General features: G+C 44.9%; 1 pseudogene; it reads right to left on the reverse strand.

Annotated features, from left to right (window-relative positions):
• Positions 1 to 243: 243 nt before the first annotated feature.
• Positions 244 to 3,208, reverse strand: LOC105709227 (small ribosomal subunit protein uS10-like; annotated as a pseudogene).
• Between the last annotated feature and the right edge of the window lie 4,702 nt (positions 3,209 to 7,910).

A 7,910-nucleotide genomic window follows, 5' to 3' on the forward strand; every position in this document is an offset into this window, starting at 1 on the left:
CCTCCCACTGGAATTTAAGCTACCTCTGCATGGAGTGAATGAATGACAGCCAGGTGAAGCTCAGTAAATGTAAAAACAAGATGCCAGCAGGTCAGCAGGCACATGGCCCACATTGTCAACATCAGCTGGGGGCAGGGATCAGAGATAAAACGACACCTTTCTGCAGCCCTCAGACACCTCAAATAATACAGCGATCTTTTTTTTTTTTTAACAACTGGTAATCAATTTATTTAAATAGCTGACTTAAGCATCTGCAATGGTGACTTCCACCTCAACTCCTGGCTCAGTACTGATGGAAGTAATCTGCTAAACAATCTCAGAAGGACTATGCAAGTCAATGAGTCGCCTGTGGATTCTCATCTGGAAACGATCCCATGTCTTAGAACCTTCACCACAAGGTGTTTTTCTTGTGATTCTCAAAGTCTTGGTAGGCGTCCGAACTGGTCCTTTCACTTTGAGATTCTTTTTCTTTGCTCCTCTGATCAAGTCAGCACACACCTTCTCCAGGGATTTTACGTTGCGGTTCGTTAGAGTGATTTGAATTCGGTGAATTGCCACCTCCAGCTCCACGGGTGTTTTTCCTCCGGTATCCTTAAAAGCCACGGCTGCTGCGCAGCTTCCTGACTGACTTGTTCCTCCCCAAGAGCGAACAGCGGTGAGTCAGGAGCAGGAGCACGCGGACCAACAATCTGCAACAGCTACGACCGCGTCTTCCTCAGAGAATGCAGCGATCTTCTGTACATGACTAGTTCTAAAAACTCCTGTTCCGATCCTCCTACCACTTCTTGAATCCTCAGTTATGGAGAGCTCACTTACCACAGACAGACAGCCTCCTCCCGGCAACTCTGCAGGGCAGATATTATCAGCCCCATTCCACAGATGAAGATACTGAGGCTTCGAGAATGTGGATATTTATCCAAGAAGCAGAGTGCGGAACTAAATCCAATTCTATTTAGTGTCAAAGATATGAGGATTTTGATGTGGGAGGCCCTCGGGCTGCAGGTCAAATAACTCCAGTGTTAGGAAGGAAAGGCTGGAGAGGCTGCGGACCAGGTGATGCGTATATCTTCCTGGAATCTTCACCCCAGGGATCCCTTCTCTGATGCTTGGCCTTAGGACCCTCTTCCAAGCAACTCCTCTGGGACCCTGCTGGCTGACCTGACTGTGTTTTGGCTGCTCTTCCTTGTGTGAAATGTCTTATTCTAATGATGTCCACTCCCCTCCTGCTTCAACTCTTAGCAAGTCTGTCTTCCAGCAAGGTCCGTCTGCTGGGCCCACCATATAATCCCCACTCCTTGTATCATCCTGGAGTGAGGCTCAGCATAGAGTGTGGCTGTGACAGCAAAAAAAAAGCATAGATGAAGAGGACCCAGCACCGCCCCCACCACTCCTCATGCTTCCCAATACATTAGGGAATACCCCTTAAGCCATAATTGCCGCTGGTGTCAGTAAACATTTTAACAGGCAAAAGCAAGGCCACTGCACTTCTAAGGGAAGCTGAGTCTGTAAATGAAGAGAATTCTGTTGATACCCACTTTCATCCAGTTCCACAAAAGAGCATTCACGGAGTGCCTGTCTGCTCAGGGGCTCCACCTCTGTGGGTGTGGGGGGTGGGAAGAGGGAGTCCTTAAAGCTGAGGAAACGATTTCTGGATTCAGCTTCACTCCCTGCCCTCAAGCTGTTAGGAAATCTTGTACAGGTCCTCAAACAGAATCCTGCACCTGTGACCTGAACCTTCCGACCAGCAAGTGCTCTGCCTCCATTATTAAAGTGTCTCTGCAATTACAGTGACAGGTGGAGAGTGCCTGAGAGGCAACCTGGCTCTCCCTCTTCCTGGGAGTGACACATAATCATGCCCTGCATTTAGAGAGTGCCCTTATCTGAGGAACGCGAATGGCCTTCTTGACATAATCTCATTCATTCTTTCGACAGCCTTATGAGGCCGACCAGAGACAGGTATTCTTTGCTAACCCTGTCTGCCCCATTTCTAGAGGAGAGAAGTGAGGTCCCAAGAAATTAAAGTCAAAATGAGACCCCGAGCGAGTGAGTAATAAAATCTAGGTCTCCTGACCCCCATCCCACAAGCCTCCCATTCCTCCTTTCCTGACAGCCTGTACACAAGTGGGGATGTTTATGTTTCTACACAAGGACTTTAAGAAAAGGTTAGCTTTGTGAATCTGTGCTTCTCCAAGTAGGACAAGGTGAGCCAGCCTAAGTAGAAAGAGAATTCGGAGTTTAAAATAAATGAGAAGCAAAGAGAGATGGAGAGCAGGCAGAAAGGGGAGGTGGGAGACCCCCAAAGCTCAGAATGGGGTCTCGGTAAATGGTAACAGCTGAAGGTATAGGTGTGTGCTTTTATAGGGCATGGAACACCATGCATGATTTCCATGATTCATACACAAGGACTGATACCTTGTTTGATCTTCAGGGTTCGTTGGTTTTTAGAATATTCAAACATAGGCAGATGGCCACGGGTTATGGTTCTGCTCGCTCAGCTATGGCTGCTCAGGTGTCCAGGTTGTTGATAAATAAGGAATAGGACATGGCATTGAAAAGAACATTGATAGTGATAACAGCTAACATGTATTGATCACATGCATAGCTTCTCACGTGTTTTATTATTTTTGATCCTCCCAACAACCTTATGAGATTGTATTGTTATCTCAGTTTATGTTAGAGAAAACTGAGGCTTAAAGAATATGGCTGATGAGCCTAATATACTCAGTCTGACTTTTCTCTAATATTCATTTAAATGCTTCTGCAAGGAAAGACTGCAGATTGGTACAGCAGAAAGTTTCCTAATAGTCATTGGAATTTTTGATTTCCAAAAAAGCAAGTGAAATGATTAGTAGTCAATATTGGGAAGCATACCTCGCTTTAATTAATGTAGTGACAGTTTCCTATTAGAGAAGCGTCAACTTGAAAACAATCACCCTAATGAAAAAGTCAAACTTTAGATAAGTTCCATGGAGGTCTAATATAAGTTGATTTTCCTTTAGTCTCTTGGAAAATAAGCTTTAAACCAAATGACACAAATAGTATTTTAGAAAGAAATTTGCAGTAGCTAGACTGTAAGCCTGTTGAAGTTAGCAAATGTTTCTTTGATACCTCCCAGGACAGGTACTCACCTTTCCTTGCTCTGTACCTGGAAGTTGGTACAGCTGCAAAGGCCTGCCAGGCAGGCAATTTGAGAGAGTGGGCAGACCATTAGATTAAGAGTCAGGTGGCCAGGCGTGGTGGCTCATTTCTGCAATCTCAGAGCTTTGGGAGGCCAAGGTGGACAGATTGTTTGAGGTCAGGAGTTCAAGACCAGCCTGGCCAACATGGTGAAATCTCGTCTGTACTAAAAATACAAAAACTAGCTGGGCTTGGTGGTGCATGCCTGTAATCTCGGCTGCTTGGGAGGATGAGGCATGAGAATAGCTTCAACCTGGAGGTGGATGTTACAGTGAGCCGAGATTGCACCATGGCACTCCAGCCTCGTGGCAGAGAGAGACCCTGTCTCTAAAAAACAAAACAAAACAAAACAAAAAACAGAAAGAAAGAAAGAAAAAAAAGAGTCAGGAGACCTTGGGCAAAACACTTTTTCCTTCTGTGGACCTCAGTTCTTTAGCTGTATAATGAGGATTCTGATAACCTATTAGTGCATAACTCCAGGAACTTGCTCTGGAGCTCAGAAAACTTTGCTACTGCTAAACCTCAAAGGAAGGAGGGACGCCTCATTCATACACCGCCTTTCTAGTGCTTCCATTCCATAAAGATCACAGGGTCCCTCTGCTGCTTCACTTCCCATTAGTAAGGCCAGAGACCGCCCCCAGCCCCAAAATAGACTTGTTCAATATCACATTCCCATGATAAATGTATCATCAGTGCTTAGCACATAGCAGCTATTCAATAAATACTTGTAAAGAAAAACTGAATGAATATTTGTGAAAGAATAAATGACCACAGGGATATCTTTGGGAAGTCAAGGAAGAAAGATACCTTTGATTACAAAGAATCCAAACTTTTCCTCAAAATATTCAGAAATCTTTTAAAATTTGATTTAACTTCGAAGATAAAGGTAAATTGAAAGATATGGAATACAAATGACGAAGGAGAATATGAAAAGTTGTTTAATCTCTAGCAATCAGGAAACTGTAAATTAAAACAGTAACAAAATATTATTTTATTAAATTATGGGGGAAAATTCAATAAGGGAGGAGATGCCACTGACAGATAAGTAATTTGATAAAGACCATGGAGGACAATTTGATGTTTCTCTCAAAAGTAAATGTGAATACCATTTAGTTCCTCTTCTGGGTATCTATTCTATAAAAACACTCACTGTGTACTCAGAGATGTATATAAAAGATGTTCATTACAGCGTTCTACTTAATAGTGAAAAATTGGGAACAACTTGAATGTCCAATAGGGGATGCATTCATCAGAATATACTAGATTATGCTATAGTTTAAAAATCAGTGGCTTAACAAAGCAAAGGGTAAGTTCTTACTTTCTACCAGGTCTTCTCTGAATCTAGACAAGTCCTAGGGCAATGTCTATTCATGCCAAGATTCAGCAATCCAGGTTCTCTTGATCTTGTGGCTTTATCATCTCAATAGGAGGCCTTCTTTACTGTGGCAGGGAATAGAGGGCTAGAAGGTCTTACACCTGCAATGAAATACTGGAACCCAAAAGTGATACAAGTCCCTTCTTCTCTCAACTCACTGGCCAGAGCTAGTCATGTGGCTCCAAATAGCTGCAATACAACAAAAAGTAGAATTTCTCTTATGTGTCCAAGGAAAGAAGAACTGTCTGTAGGTGAGCACTAGAAGTCTCACCCCAAGAAAAGGTTAAATGGTATATCCACGCTATGGAATACTATACAGCTGTTTAAAAGCTGTGTAGGTAGGTAGATCTATGTTTAGTGATTTTTTAAAAAAGATCGAAGACTTTAATAAGCAAATGTCTTAAGCAACTTGATCTCACTTATATTAAAAATATGTTTGTATATATTTATATGTGTGCAAATGAATAGCAAAAGGTTTATCTAGAATGATACAGTCTAACAGTGGTTATCTCTGAGGAAGGAGTTGATTGGAGGAAGACTCAGATGAAGGGGACTTTCAAGTTTCCCTGTTTATTCTACATTGTTTACCTCTTTTAAAATGAAGTTGTATTCACATATTTATCATGAATTTAATTGTTTTCACATTTGTAAAAAGTAAGTAAACACATCTTGGAACGTCTCTCCTCTAGCAGTTCTTTAACAGGCTTTGAGGTTGTTGTTTTTTTTTCCATTAATGGAAATATATAAACTTTAGCAAATTAGTTGTCTGTATTTTGTTGTCATAGCCAGATGCACTTAGTCACAGAAAGGACTTAGAATATATCACTATCTTCAGTCTATACCCTGGAAACAGAATCTGACTCCAAACTGTTGGCACATGTCTGCTGGGGAGTGTGCTCAGTCAGGAGCAATACTTATGAGTGGTGACAGAAGCCAGTCTGGGCACAGAGAGAGACTGAACTGTCACACAGTTACAATGGAGGCCTTGGTTGATGGGACTGGCCTTCAGTATTGCTCTGCCTTGAAGCAACTGCCCCATCCCCATCCAACAGCTCTTACTTAGCTGAGGCTGCCCCAGGGTGCAGGTGTGACAGTGACCAAGGACCTCCCAGGGAGGACTAAGCTGGGTGCACTTCAGCCACCAACACATACAGCAACTGGGGCAATGAGAGTCCCAGCTTAAAGTGAGGATCTGGACTGTTCTTCACCAAGGATCCCGCTATCATCACATCCCCAACTTCACCAGAGAGTGATAGTTTAGTGGTATAGCAAAAGCCCAACCTGGGGAGCAGAAAAGTAGGCCTCACCTAGCTTAGACATAGCATACCTTCAGCGAGTATTTGTTGAATGAACAAATGAATGGTGCCAGCCTTGGGCCAGGCTCACAGAAGCCTGAGGAACCTGTGAGAGTGGTTCAGGGTGTAGGATCCCTAAAGCAGAGTCTCCATACCTTGCAGAAACAAATTCAGGTGAGTCTGGGCCTCAGACTCTCTAGGTCTTACCCTATTGGTTTCCATGATTCTCACAGGCTTGGAAGGAGAGAACACAGGGAGGTTGCAGGAGGCTGATAACCCAGCCTGTAGATCATCCAGGCTTTCTCCTCCTCTCCTTGCTTCCATTTGCCCCATCTGATCATTTCTCTGCTCCTCAGAACTTTCTTCTAAGGGCATCCATGGGAAGAAGAAGGAGATAAAGCTCTAGACAGATGCTGTGCCACTGGAGGGTAGACCTGGAGAAAATAGTACAGCTATGGAAAGAGAGTTGGCTCCTATCAACTCCTAAGACACAAGCTAATTATTAGTTAAAATTGGCTGAAGCCCTTGGAATGTTCTAGGCCAGGGCTTCTGAAACTTAAATGTGAATACAAATCATCTGTGTGTCTTTTAAAAATGCATATTCTGATTTAGAGGCTTTACAGCAAACTCCACGATTCTGGGTTTTTTTGTGTGTTTTTGTTTTTGTTTTCTGTTTTTTTGTATTGTTTTGTTTTTGAGACAGTGTCTCACTCTGTCGCCAAGCTGGAACGCAGTGACAGGATCTCAGCCACTGCAACCTCCGCCTCTCAGGTTCAAGTGATTCTTGTGCCTCAGCCTCCCGAATAGCTGGGATTACAGGTGCCGGCCACCATGCCTGGCTGATTTTTTTATTTTTAGTAGAGATGGGTTTCACCATGTTGGCCAGGCTGGTCTTGAACTCCTGGCCTCAAGTGATCCTCCTGCCTCCCAAAGTGCTGGGAATACAGGCGTAAGTCACCACTCAAGGCCAAGATTCTGCATTTCTAACAAGCTCCCAGATGGTGGATGATTCCCATGATTCTGGTCCAGGGACTACACTTTGAGTATCTGAGGCCTTAGAGAAAGAGATGACAGATATGGGTCACTGGCTTAAGAGTCAAAATTATATATCACCATCACCACCTGACCACTAACAGCTTACTGTGCTAAGCGCTTTGAACACTTTTTCTCATTTAATTTTTAAAGAGCCCTCAAAATAGCTATTATTGCCATCCCCATTTTACAGAAGGAAGAACTGAGACCAGGGATTGTTAGTGACCAGTTAGTATGTGGTGAAACGGACGGCAACGCAAGTCCATCCGAGTCCTGGTTCTGAGTTCTTCACCACTTCACAGGAGAGAGAGCATAGCTTTGACCCTGTCTCTTCTGTGATTGTGTCTTCTTGGAGAGACCGCGGCTCGGCCCCAGCTTGCTGAGAAGAGAAAGCCACTGGAGTCTTTGTGTCGCCTCCAGAGAGGGAGATGACGCCAGCTCGCGGAAAAGCTAATAGTGGATCAAGCAGCCTGTGCTTATAGCTGCTTTCCTGGTGCTTCGGGCAGCATCTTCCAGCTGAAGGAAGGGATCCACGCTGAGCCACCAAGACGGTTCCTGGCCGCAAGTCCCCGGCTGGAGGGGCGGCCACTGAGCGGTCATTAAGGGCGCAGCGCGGCGCCGAGGCATGGCAACGCCGCCTCCGCCGCGCCCACGTCCCCAGCTCAGCTGCACGCTCGTTGCACACAGGGTCGCTGCGCTGAGCTCAGCTGAGAGATTGCTTAGCTCAGCTTTGAAATCCAACCTAAATTCACCCCCTGGGCCTGCAGACACTTTGGCCAGATGCTCTTCCCCAACCAGAGCTGGGGAATAGGAGGTGACAGGCTGAGCGCAGGGACTTGGGGGCGTGGCTGAGCGGCTGACAGCTAAGAGCTCCTCTTCCCAAAGGCTGACGCTGAAGGCTGAAGGCTGGAGTTGCGTTCCTGAGCTTCTAGAGGGGCACAGCCGCAGGATGGGGGTTCAGAGATGCACCCTGGGGGATCACAATTTCATCTCTTTTTCTGGCTTTAATGTTCCAGGGTCTTCACATGCGG

Source organism: Aotus nancymaae, unplaced genomic scaffold, assembly GCF_030222135.1.
Source record: "Aotus nancymaae isolate 86718 unplaced genomic scaffold, 86718_ANA_hifiasm-v0.15.2.pri h1tg000006l, whole genome shotgun sequence".
NCBI lineage: Eukaryota > Metazoa > Chordata > Mammalia > Primates > Aotidae > Aotus > Aotus nancymaae.